Below are 13562 nucleotides of genomic sequence, written 5' to 3'. Positions count from 1 at the left end.
CATTTGCTTAGGTAGGCAGGAGATTGTTAGGTCTTTCATTTTGGTTCTTTTCCTGAGAGGACTCGGAAACACTGAGAGAGTTCCACTCCTCTGATATGAGACATAAAAAAGTAAATTGAGGGGCCCCTGGGTGGCTCAGTGGGTTAAGCCTCTGCCTTCAGCTCAGGTCATGGTCTCAGGGTCCTGGGATCGAGCCCCGCATCAGACTCTCTGCTCAGCAGGAAGCCTGCTTCCCCCTCTCTCTCTGCCTGTCTTCTGCCTACTTGTGATCTCTCTGTCAAATAAATAAATAAAATCTTTAAAAAAAAAAAAAAGTAAATTAATATATTCTGTTTAGAACCCACCACCAAGCAAGATGGACTAGCCAAGTTGTTCCTAGTCTAAGAAAAAGCCAAGTCATTTAGGCAAAACCAAATTGTACTTTTCTAGAAAGTAAATTTGAGACAACATTTTCAAACATTTGTCTTTACTACAACCCACAGCAAAAAACATAATTTAAACATTTACACACAAGCACACACACACACATATACATATATGTGTATATAAATACACACACATACATATATATATGTATATAAATACACACACATACACACATATATATTTGTGTATGTGTGTGTATTTTTTTAACCTGAAATAACATTTTGGGGCGTTTTTTGTGGGTTTTTTTTTTTAAAACATTTTGTGAAACATCACTTATTCATACCACATGCAGTGACTTCTGATATTTTCACCTCTTTTATTTCATCCTATTCAATTCTATTTCATTCTTTTTAAAATCCTATCTGCAACTCACAAAATTTGTTTCCCAATCCATGACCCACAGTGTGCAAAAAAATGATACTCCTGGGGATGGGGTGGGGGAAATAATTTTATCATAAATCTCCTACATCCTGCCACTTCTATTGGAGATGCTTAAATTCCCCATTGAGGATGACATTGTTTTGGCTAAAAACGTTCTCTGCTATTAAAATGTAGATGAATCCTGAATGGGTAAGAGAATAAACTTGGTCTATCATTTACACCTTTATGAGACTGAAAATATTACATGACGTTGCATCACATCACACCGCAACAGAAAAGAGGTCAGCTTGAGTAAGGGAGGTGGTGTGAGTGACAATAAGAATGCTCTGAGGCAGGACTGAGTGGAGGGCTTCTCAGGAGATTAGGGCACCTTGGTGAACCCAGGTGCCCTCTCCCCATGTGAAGGTATAGAGAATGTAGGCCTTTTTTTCTTAAATAACTTTTTTTTAACGTTTTTTGGTGTCACTTATGTTAGAAAAAAGCATCTAGAGATGTGTATGACCCAGTTGTTAAATAGAACATTTCCAAGGTGAACACGCGCCCTAGCTCTTTTACCCACTTTCTAAGAGAGCCAATCCCTCCTTTCTCCCCACCGCAAGGCCTCCTCTGCACACCTTGAGCTCCTTGGCTGTCCGCCTCCAGTCCAGCACATATCACAGGACAAGAATAGGAAATGCAGTACAGAAATGGAAGAAACAGAAGCCAGCAGTGGGCCTGCACTGAGGGTCTGCAGTGAGGCAGGGAACAACCCAGGAACAGGAGCCCCACGTGGCCCCACCTCTTCCCCCTTCTCCGTACTCTTTCTCCCTCTGGGAATGTCCTTCTCATCTCTCTCCACCTTGCTGCCCTTTCCGCATAAGAAGTTTCCAGCTCTGCCAGCCCTGCTGTGAACCCCAGGAGCACTTTCTGCCAACACCTCTCCTCTGTCGTTTCAAAGCAATTTATGCATTTGTCCATCAAATCACTGTTTGATTGGCTGCCTCAGACTGTCAGTTCCCTGAGGGGCCTATGGTCGTACCATAGTACCCAGGACAGTGACCATGCCCCCGACTCATTCATATCTTTCATTCATTTAACAAATACTGATATAGTGCCATACACTGGGCCGGGTGTAAGTAGCGCATTCATGAGCTGCCATTCTGGAATACCTTGTCTATTTCTCAGCGTTGCCTATTTGTTGGTTAATAAATATTTGCTGAATGAATGAGGTTGTGGAGGAGTGAGTAAATGAGCCCACACCACCATAGGTTGTCACCTCACCACTTCCATTCCAAGACAGCTTTGATTGTGAGGAAGTCCTTGCATTGAATCAGTCTGTTGCCCTGAAGCTTCTGTGTATTGGCCTACAAAGAATAGGAGCCACTGACAATAGCTTCTATGTCTCAGGGCTTTGTCCTCTCCAACCTAAACAACCTCAGTGTTTTTGGGGTCCCCAAGATGGCTGCATCAACAATAACATGGGACCATTTGAGTTGCATCACCCATCTACTTGCACTCCTAGAAACACCTTCCATGTGGTCTGTAATCTCCTATAAGCATAGACACCATGACAAAACCCCAGCCTCCAGGTGTGCTAACTGCTAACTGCACCCCAAACTCTACATCAACAGACCCAACCCCAACCTCCTGCTACATCGGCTTCTCTGAAAAACACATTCTCTCTCTGACTTCATATTAATGTTGGCCACGCACTTATACTTGAACTATATAGGGCTGTTTATCCAGAAACTCCCTTTACTTCTTAAAATTTTGGAGTGGCCCTCTTCTTTTCCCCTGCCCATAAGCACATTTAAATGGTTATTTTGAAAGCTTCCCGTTTTTACACGATTGTGTTTCCCTGGCTACAGGAGAACCCTTACTAGGTGTCCTATCAGAATTCTCCCACAGAATTTTCTGGGCCTCTTTCAAGGGTAGTAGCTAAAGTCAGAATAGGTCAGTCTCACAAGCATTTAAAGGTCATAATGTTGCCTAGAGTGGAAGGATTGTCTGTAGTGAGAGAATAAAACCCAAAGGAGAGAATGCCACCCTAAGAGAAGCCAAGACTAGGATGGAGAGCCCCAGGGCTCTTGTGTCCCTTGCCCCCATTTATCCCTGAAACCTAACAGCAATATTCCTTCCCTCAGTCTGGTGGTTCTTGGATTCTAAGAGCTAATAAATTCCCTTTTTTGCCCTTTTGCCTAATTCCAGTTGGGTTTCTGTAAGATGCAACCAAAAAATTCCCGACAAATACAACCCCTAATTTTTTCTTCCTGAGTGTTGCCGTGCTGTTCCTAAACCAAATATTCTCATCCTGTACTTACATGGTTTTCAACTCAAAGGCAGGATCTTACATTCACTGCTGTGGAACATCATCTTGTTTTATTTGATTCATAATTCTAGTGTAGCTGGTCACAAATTTGTACACACTGCTGTCAGCTGTCCTAAGAAAAAGTGGCTTTTGTAAACTTTTGGTAGCAGAGCTAGTCACCCTCATAAGACCCCGCTGAGTGGCAAGAAAAAAATAAATTTTCCGGTAACAGTGTCTCCAAAAAGACTTTTAAGCCGAAAGAAACTGACTTGATTCTTTTGAGTAAATTTTTAGTCCTTTGAAACACTCCAGCCCCTATTCTCTAAGATTTTGACTGGCTAAAGGAAGGAATCATGAGATTTCATGATGATGGAAATCTCATCCAGGTGACTTCCTCTGGTCCTCCCTGGTCTGTACAATGGACCAATTTGCCTGGTCTCGTCTCAGAGGTGTTGATGACCTTACCTGAGCATTAGGTCATCATACTGACATCCACAGCTGAATCAGTGGCCCTGACCATTCGACTCTGGTTACAAATTTACGCTGTTATCAAATAAAACAAATCCAGACTTACTAAGACTTTATTCAAAAGGATTGTTCCAAAAGGGAGAAGAGCAGTAGGTGTAGGCGCTATTGTTATAAGAGGACCTCTTGAGCCTAAGGTCTGCAAGCATCTCAAGAACTCAGCAAGAAGAGTTTCTCTTTTTTTTTTTTTTAAAGATTTTATTTATTTATTTGACAGACAGAGATCACAAATAGGCAGAGAGGCAGTCTGAGAGAGGAGGAAGCAGGCTCCCTGCAGAGCAGAGAGCCCGATGTGGGGCTCGATCCCAGGACCCTGAGACCATGACCCGAGCCGAAGGCAGAGGCTTAACCCACTGAGCCACCCAGGCGCCCTGAAGAGTTTTTCTTTTATATGGAGGAGTAAACACGGCTAAAAAGAACTGGAAGTGGAGAAATGGAATGAAAGGGTGCTGTGATGGAATAGTAGATCAGAGAATATTTTACCCTGAGGCCAGCCTAGTCATAGGAGGGCTTGAATGCTGGTTCAGGCTTAGGTGAGGCCAAAGTTCAGAGACCTGGGGTAAGGAGAGAGTCCTAACTAAAGTTCACTTACAGGGCACTTGGGTGGCTCAGTCAGTGAAGTATCTGACACTTGATCTCAGCTCATGCCTTGATCTCAGGGTCATGAGTTCAGGGCTCTGCACTGAGCAGGGGAGCCTACCTTAAAAAAAATATTAGGGGTGCCTGATTGGCTCAACGGGTTAAGCCTTTGCTTTTGGCCGAGGTCATGATCTCAGGGTCCTGGGATAGAGCCCCACATAAGGCTCTCCAGTCAGCAGGGAGCCTGCTTCCCCTCTCTCTGCCTGCCTTTCTGCTGACTTGTGATCTCGCTCTCTCTCTCAAATAAATAAATGAAATTGTTAAAAAGAAAAAAAAAAGTTAAAAAAAGAAAATAAATGAAGTTCAATTAAAAAGTATTTTTTCTTGGGGCACCTGGGTGGCTCAGTGGGTTAAAGCCTCTGCCTTCGGCTCAGGTCATAATCCCAGGGTCCTGGGATCTAGCCCTGCATTGGGCTCTCTGCTCAGCGGGGAGCCTGCTTCTCCCTCTCTCTGCCTGTCTCTCTGCCTACTTGTGATCTCTGTCTGTCAAATAAATAAATAAAATCTTTTTTTAAAAAAAGTATCTTTTCTGTTTAGTCAATAGACACAAGCAGTTAATCTAATCATTTATGAGGCAAAATGGGAATTTGGAAGATCTGTGTATGGCCTTGTTGTAGATAAACCAGAAAGCATGGGGAGAATCTTCTTTAAGCCATATGGGGGAGGGTGGTTCTTTGCACTGAACCCTTTCCTGGAACACAAAAGGATGGGGAATTTTATCCCTTTCTCGGTTTCTAAGATCACAGAGCTCAGTAAGGCCCAACATTGTCACTATGAACCTTGGTTTTTAGTCCAAGCCCTCTTAGCATCTCCATATGCCCTCTCCAGGGCACATGAGAATTCCTGGGCTCTGAGAATGACACAGATGGATCACAGAAAGCTGGAAGTGGTGCCTTGGATCCATCTCTCAAGCCACCTCCCTGTCAGTGATACACCATACTGGAAGCTATAGATGCCCAGTCCATTGTGAGACCAAATCTCACAATGAATTCTCACAATTCTCACAAAGAAGTTTTTAGGTAATCAACTGGCTCTGCCTATAGAAACTGACCAATCATCCCAACATGACTGGATTCCATTCCATAAACCTATCTGGATACTTCAGCACCCTTGAATTTTGGGGCCCTTGAATAAGGTCCCTAAGGGCCCTACCATCAGACCTTCATACCTTACTCTGTCTTTTCTCACCTTCCCACAGCCCTCTGAGATTACAAAGGGTGAGTTTTCCTTCCTTCCTTAATGGCTTCTGTGACATCATACCTAAGTCCCCTCTGCCCTCAAGGATCAAAACTCAATGATCAAAACCATTAGTAGGAACTAAAGAAGTTTAGAAAATCTATTCTCCCCCACCAAAGCTTGTCTTTCAAAATATTATCAGTCTGTGAACTCAAAACTTCCATTTTGGAATTTAAAGTTCAGCATTGCCTTTGTCCTTGCATTCTTGCTGCAAAAATTCTAATTTTCTGCAAGGCAAATGGGTGCCTCTGGCTGTCTAGGAGGTTACATACAAGGAAATTCAAATATGAGGGTCATTTTATATAAATCAAAAATATTATCCTCATTACATTAGCATGAAAATAAAAATGGAACCTAATTGTGACATCCAAATTATTTGTTAACACTGATCTCATTCACCAATAAATTTGAAAAACTCATCTTTTGTACCTTCATTGGTAAAAAGGATAAAATTATTGAACAAGGTAGAGGATCCTGGAGATGCACTTCTAGAAATATATTTGCAAATTGACCATGATCCACAGTGAAAAATACTGCTTGCCTCAAATTTATTCTGATGTTAGCCCAAATAGATCATTTTGGGGGGCTGTAGTCTACTGACTCTAAAGTCCCCCTCAAAGATCATCTTCTTCTGGTATTCATGCCTTTCTATCATCTCATTGCCTTGAGTCTGGGTGCTACTTGTGAGTTGTTTCTAACCAATAGAATATGGCAATGGTGATGCAAGGTCTCTTCTTGATTATGTTAAGTCATATAAGACACAATCTTATTAGAGACTTTCTCCCTTGCTGGGTTTGAAGAAGTAAATGTGCATGTTGGAAGGCCCACACGTCTAGAGAGTGAAGGTGGCCTCTAGGAGCTGAAGACATAGAGTATGGTGTAATAGATAGTAGATGTATATTGTTTTAAGATGCTGTGTTTGCTGCAATTTGTTACATAGCATAGAACACTAATACAGAATCATAAAGTAAGGGGACAAACTGTTCAGCTATGTGTCTTGGTTGCCTCAGATTACATTGCCTTTTTAGGCAAGTGACTGAATCAGTACTCAGAAGAGCTAAGATCTAAGACAAATCCCACTAAATTATGACAAGCAATTCCCTTCCCTTCTCTGTGCCTCACTTTTCTCATCTGTAAAATAAGGACATCATAATAGGTGAACTCTAAGGGACTATTCAACTCCAAAATGTTATACCTTATTATCCAAAAAGAGGGGGATACCCTTGAAATGCATTTGAAGTGAGGTGAAACAGAAAGGAATGAAATTTGGAAATAATGGAACAGAAATGAGCAAGCATTGAAAACTGAAAGGAAATTCAGCTCTGAATAAAAAGTTGTAAAAAGCCCATATACTGACAGCCCCATAGAAGTCAATAAAATGAAACAACCCAGACCAGTCACAGATGTGATGCTGGCTCATCTAACAAGTGGGCAATAGGGCCGTTAGTACTCCTCAGACTGGTTTTATGGACTTCATTTTGGAGACATATATTGTTTAAAAAAAAAAAAATTCTGGTTCAAATATTTTCCAATGAAAGGAAAAAGAACTTACCCTCCGCCTGACTCTGAGAAACTTTATATGGAAATCCTCTTTGCGTTCTCCACCCTAATAACAGACATTGCTCAGTTATTAGACCGCTGTCATGACTTCCGGTTAGTAGGAAGAGCAGAGCCAATGTTCTTAGAAGTAAACCAGAGCAACAAACTCATGTGAAATAGTTTTGTGGGTCTCCATTTTCTAATGCTACATAAAGAAAGGCTTTGAATAGTGCTGGATTCTGGGAAGAACCACGGTGAGTATTTTCTAAGATTTCAAAGTCAATGGGGGATATAACTGAGAACATAAATTCTAAAATCATCATAAGCCGAATGTTGGAAAAAGAGAAGCAAGTGTTCTTTTCAGTGTGAAGAAAAAAAAAAACCTGCTCATTAGAGCCTTAGAATGAATCTACTCTTATAACTCTAATCCATGAATAAACTAAGAAATAGAACTTTGCTGAAAAATTCCTCATGGATTTACAAGTTGCTATAAGTCCCCAGGGAGTGGGGTTTGAGCTATAAAGTTGCCTGAGGTACACAGCTCTGTACAGTGTAGTGCAAATTTGGAAACTGACATCTCTCCACAACAAAGACACTACTGATACCAAAAACCAGACCTATCTGGCTTTCTGTCCCCTGTGTTAAATAGTACTTAGTGTGGGTTTAAGAGTAACTTAATGGTTGCTGGCTTTAAGAAGAGGGAATTTTTGAAGGACTATTGGATATGTGAAAGCAGAAGTGCCTATCTAGATTTCTTTAAAACCTGGGATGTGAAAGTCATTTAATTAATTTTTTATCTTAAATTGATAATTATGAATGGTGTAATAATACTCAAAATTCTTAATTACTGAACATATAAGACCTGAAAACGAGTGTACATATACTTTTATTTTTCTTGTCAAATGAAATTACAATGTTAGAGAATCCAGAAAATATGTTTCAATAAATTTAGGTTTCATTTAATCTTCCATTCTATGTTTTATCCAATTTCCCTATAATAATGGACCCATTTTTTGACAACTCATATTTTGTAATGAACTCAGCTAAATGTTAAGTGTGTTGTTTTGGATGGACACCCGTTAAAAACAGTCACAAAACTATACTATAATAATACTAAGCTGATAATATTGACCATCTTGCAGGTTTTATCAAGATCTGATGCTAAATCCATTTTTGAAGTCTGCTTTGACCAAATGTAACATTTCTTACTTCCTCAATTGAAGAAGGATCCAATTCGGTAGTACTACAGGAAATAGGATAATGATCAACTCTGGTGGCATAAGAGTGCTGGTCAGAGTAAGGATTATTTTATCTTCTGTATGTTTTGATCATTAGATTGATTCAGAAAACTGGAAGTCAGTGATTCATAATGATCTTACCACCTTAAACAGACAGCTGGATGCTCACTAGGTAAAGGGCTTCAGGTAAATGTTCCATGACACTTAGATGTCTCCAGGATGAGATTTTTGTTTGCCTTTGTCTTCAATCAGACTTTGTAGTTCACATTCAAGAATTCCATTTTTTAAATTAACAATTGCACTAAGTGTTTTTAATTATTTAGCAAATACTCCTTCACCAAAGAATATATAAGTGTCTAACTATATTCAAAATACCCTGACAGTTAGGTAGAGCAGTCTGGGGAGAAAGACAAAGACATAAATAGGATGTAATTTCTGGCCTTCAAGAACACCTTTTCTAGTAAAAGAAATGAGACATAGTCACAAACAACCACCCCACAAAGTAGGATATTCCCTGACAGGAATACAGGTAATATGCAATATGTGTTCAAAGGCAGGATTATTTTATATTGGCAGGATTAAAAAAAAAAAAAACAGATTTGACAGTATTTATCTTTGATGCCACAATGTGCAGCAATCATAATTACCTTAGAATCAAGGATCTCAGAAGTAGAAGATTCTGAGAAATTATCAAGTCCACCCTCTGTCCCATGGGTTCTTAAGTAAAAATTCATAGACTAACCTTAAGATATTCAGATCTTTTACATTGCATATCCTTCTCGGTCTCCTTTGGAGACTCATACTCTTTTATCCTGGCATTATACCGAAGTGTCTCAAGGATTCATCCCAAGCACATCCATCTATATCCAGGACTTCAGTAAGTCTATATATCAGTGACTCCTAAATTTATCTCTCCAAACAGGATATCATTTCTAAGTTCCATATATTTCAGTGCCTATCTGGCATCTTCAGTAGGAAAACTTAAAGGCAGATTACATTCAACACCTCTGAGATGTATCTCATAATCCTCCCCCTCAATCCTGGTCCTCCTTTATACCTACCCCTACGCATTCATCCTTAAACCCCTACAATAGCACTCTCAACCCTGGAACTAGACCATCTTTTTGCAATTCATCTCTGACTATGTTACATTTTTGCTAAACCCCTTATCACCTTCCCATTGTTCATTAGTTAAAACCCGAACATGGCTTCATGGTTTTGGATGCTTTGGGTTGGAAATAATGAAGAATCCCCACTCAACTATCTTAAACAATAATTTTGTCACTTAATACTAAATCTTTAAAATGGTGGCTCTGGATGGATCATCAATGTCATCAAGGACCCATTGAATTTTTTCCCAAGATTTCTGGTTTATGCTAACCATAGTCTTGATCATAAAAAAAATCTCCTTCCCATACCAATCCCTCACACATTTATTTCTGCAAGACATTTTCAAGTGTGAATATGTATGGTTCATGGGATCTGTTGCCTCAACAAGGTCCCCAGTTTGAGAACCATCACCTTGGTCGCATGACCAAAAGACAGCATATCAATTTATTTGTCCCATATGAATTTATTTGTAAAGCACCAATAACTGAGGAGTTTCAAGGTCAGAAGCATTCAGTTGGATTGGATTGAAATCTCTAATGGTGTTTGGTCAAGCACAGGCTGGCTCACTATGTTGCCCTCAGTCTACCTCCCAATAAGATAAAATATTCATCAATTGTGAGTCATAAATTCTCTCCTTGCCATGTTCTTTGCTGTAACTCAAGAGATAGTAAGGAAATAAAAGGTAATACAAAAGGTATGATTTATTATTTTAGAGCCTTGGAGGAGAGGTACACCAGACAGAAAGTCATCATGAGATACCGTCCTTGGGAATGGCATAATGCTCTTGGGAATGCAGGCTGTCACGGTGAGTATACCAGGTTTTGATCCAATATCAACTGCAAATAAAATCTAATGAACAAGAAAGTCATTTACAGTGAAAATATGTTACTTGGGGTCATAACTTAGAGGTAGCCAAGGTGACCTTTGTGACCTCCAAAAGAAGCCAACCACCCCAGTTTGAAGAGAGACCAATATTTAGAATTGGGAGGGATTAACGTTCTATCCTAACCCAAACATATAAAAGACATTGCACAATGACCTTAGCATGAGCTCACAGAAGAAAAGCAGAAGCCAAGATGAAGTGGTCTTTCCATCATTAGGAAAACACACAGAAGTCTTATAAGGAGAGCATTATAAAGTTTATGTAAAGAAACCAGGTGGAATTTGGTGGTGAGCATTAATTGAGTGATAATTTTGGATGGAAAACAAACATGAATGTTCTGGATGTTTTCCACTCTTGATCAGAAAACTCTTAATTTGTCACAGTTTCTTTGAATTTTGAAGATCATTTGGGTAGCCATTGAAAGTCAAAATGAGAAACCAGATGTTGGCTGATCAGATATTTTTAAAACATCCATAATCCCAGCAATCATATGAAGAAGTATAAGAAAGACATAACCACCTTACAACAATTAGGATGGTTACTATCAAAGAAACAGAAAATAATAAGTATTAGCAAGAATGTAGAGAAATTGGACTGTTTGCAGGAATATAAAATGCAACTGCTATGGAAAACAGTATGGAATTTCCTCAAAAAAACTTAAAAATAGGACTACCACATGCTCCAGCAAGCCCACTTCTGAGTATATACCCAAATTTAAATCAGGGTCTCAAAGAGATATTTGCATACCCATGTTTATAGCAGGACTGTTAACAATAACCAAGATGTGGAAGCAACCCAAGCGTCCACTGACAAATTAATGTAAAAACAAAATGTGTATACACACAGTAGAATATTATTTGGCCTTTAAAAAGAAGAAGTCTTGCCACATGCTACAACATGGATGAACCTTGAAGACAGTATGCTAAGTGAAATAAGTCAGTCTCAAAAAGACAAATATTGTACAATTCCACTTACATGAGGTATTTAGTAGTCTAATTCATAGAAATAGTAGAATCGTGGTTACCAGGGAAGGGAGGAGTTTTTGTTTAAAGAATATAGAGTTTTAGATTTGCAAGATAAAAAAAGTTCTGAATCTGTTTCACAATATTGTGAATATACTTAGCACTACTGGACTTAAAAATGGCTGAGTTGGTAAATTTTATGTTATGTACTTTTTATCAAAATAAAAAACTATGAATTCTCTCATTGGCAATGAACTTCAATAGACATCTTGTTAAAAATTTCTTCACAGACAACAGAAAGAATACAGAGTTTTAAGGGGTCTGGACTTGTCTGTCCTTCCTAGTAACTTGGGAAGTATTGAGTGTAAATGAAGACAGAGCTGAGTTAATAACCTCAGAATACAAAAGGGATTGAAGAGGTTTGGTTTTGTTTTTAAATATTTTATTTATCTGTCAGAGAGAGCCCACAGGCAAGGGGAGTGGCTAGCAGAGAGAGAAGCAGGCTCCCCGCTGAGCAAGGAACCTGACCCAAGAATTGATCCCAGAACCCCAGGACCATGACCTGAGCCAAAGGCAGAAACTCAACCAGCTGAGCCCCCAGGCATCCCAGGATTGAAGAGGTGTATGCTAAGCCTGCTTCCTGCTCACTTCTGGTCTCCCCAGTTCTGAATGTCTTGATAGATCTGCATCTTTTGATATCACAGACCCACCCACTCTCTCCTCCTTAGAACCTGAACTGTCAAGGCACAGTCTTCATATGATTTGCCCTTATTCATTCTGGGGAGAAGGCTAAAAGAAACTTATATCCTGGGAGCCAAAGCACTAGAGTGGGTTGGGCTTGGGGGAAACCTGGGGACCAGGTGAGCGGCCAAGGGGGCTCTGCATACATAGTTCTTTAGTTTGAAGAAAGGCATTGATTCAAAACATTCAGGCAGTGAGAAACCAGAGGGTAACAAAAAACTAAAAACAAAGCTAACTAGTGGGACAAAGCCTGAGGAGCACAGACCAGCAGTCTAGACCACAGGCTTGAATAGGAGCCTCAGTTCCCCAGGGAGTAAGTACAACTAAGGGAGGTTTAGGGACACTGTTAGGTGGTCCAGGTAGCACACCCAGGAATCCTGCAGCAAATGTACCTGATGTCCCATAAGAAAACTCTTCTCAGGAGAAATACATTCCATACAGAAATTCATCTCACCTCAAAGACCCAGGTAAAGAGACCCCATCAGTGCTTGACCTTTCCAACTTTAAATAAGAAAAGGCAACCACTGTTTCTAGCTTGATTTCTTTCCATTCCTTACCTCTAATCAGATTGCAAAGACTTTATTTCTGGCAGTGTGGAGGATATGATTATGTGGAAACTGCCCACTACAGAACAGCTAGAAATACTGGGAAGAGTAAAAGAGAGAGAATCAAACATTCCAGTAAATGTATAGCTGAGCTCATCAAAAAAAAAAAAAATCAAGGGAAATCTCCAAGGCCCCAAAGGGGCCAAAATGTAGAAGGAACTGATAAGCTCTAGACCAGTAAGATCATGAGCCAGAGCCACTGCCGTGGGCACGAAGGGAAGGCAGGGAGTTTGACAGATAACAGGACTTCGGGGGGGGGGGGGGGGTTGTTTTTGTTTTTTTTATTTTATTTTATTTTTTATAAACATATATTTTTATCCCCAGGGGTACAGGTCTGTGAATCACCAGGTTTACACACTTCACAGCACTCACCAAAGCACACACCCTCCCCAATGTCCATAATCCCACCCCCTTCTCCCAACCCCCTCCCCCCAGCAGCCCTCAGTTTGTTTTGTGAGATTGAAAGTCACTTATGGTTTGTCTCCCTCCCAATTCCATCTTGTTTCATTGATTCTTCTTCTACCCACTTAAGCCCCCATGTTGCATCACCACTTCCTCATATCAGGGAGATCATATGATTAGTTGTCTTTCTCTGCTTGACTTATTTCGCTAAGCATGATACGCTCTTCGGTTTTAACAGCCATGTCAGAATGGAGAATGAATGTTTTAGAGAAATTTTGCCATAACTAGGTGCCTCTCTTGGGTGACTTTGGTGGACTTTCAGCCTCCTTGTCAGAATCAGTCCCCAAATCTTTCTTCCCTTTGGCAAGTCCTGAAGATGAGTGCGATAAACTTTCTTCAGTGCTGCTTCTCGATATGTTTGTCTCAGAAAGCAGAGGACACTGAAGCTTCTTAAGTACAATAACAAACCCTGGAGACCCTCGGAGTCTTCTAGCTTGCGCAACGTTTAGTCATCCATGGGCCTTCAGCTTCTCATCTTCTCACCTAGGTTCACAAAGCTTAGGAATACATCTTCCCACCTGCCTCATT

General features: G+C 40.2%; 1 long non-coding RNA gene across 1 annotated transcript in view; it reads left to right on the top strand.

Moving 5' to 3' along the window:
* Positions 1–10187, top strand: part of LOC131831317 (uncharacterized) — a 34320-nt gene extending 24133 nt beyond the window's left edge. The window contains exon 3 of the long non-coding RNA XR_009353595.1: positions 10095–10187. This is a non-coding gene — a long non-coding RNA (uncharacterized LOC131831317). The remainder of the gene's footprint in view (positions 1–10094) is intronic.
* Positions 10188–13562: the final 3375 nt, after the last annotated feature.

The sequence above is a fragment of the Mustela lutreola genome, chromosome 5 (genome assembly GCF_030435805.1).
Source record: "Mustela lutreola isolate mMusLut2 chromosome 5, mMusLut2.pri, whole genome shotgun sequence".
Classification (NCBI taxonomy): domain Eukaryota; kingdom Metazoa; phylum Chordata; class Mammalia; order Carnivora; family Mustelidae; genus Mustela; species Mustela lutreola.
Note: the sequence above shows the minus strand (reverse complement) of the source record. Positions and strands in the feature narration are given on the sequence as shown.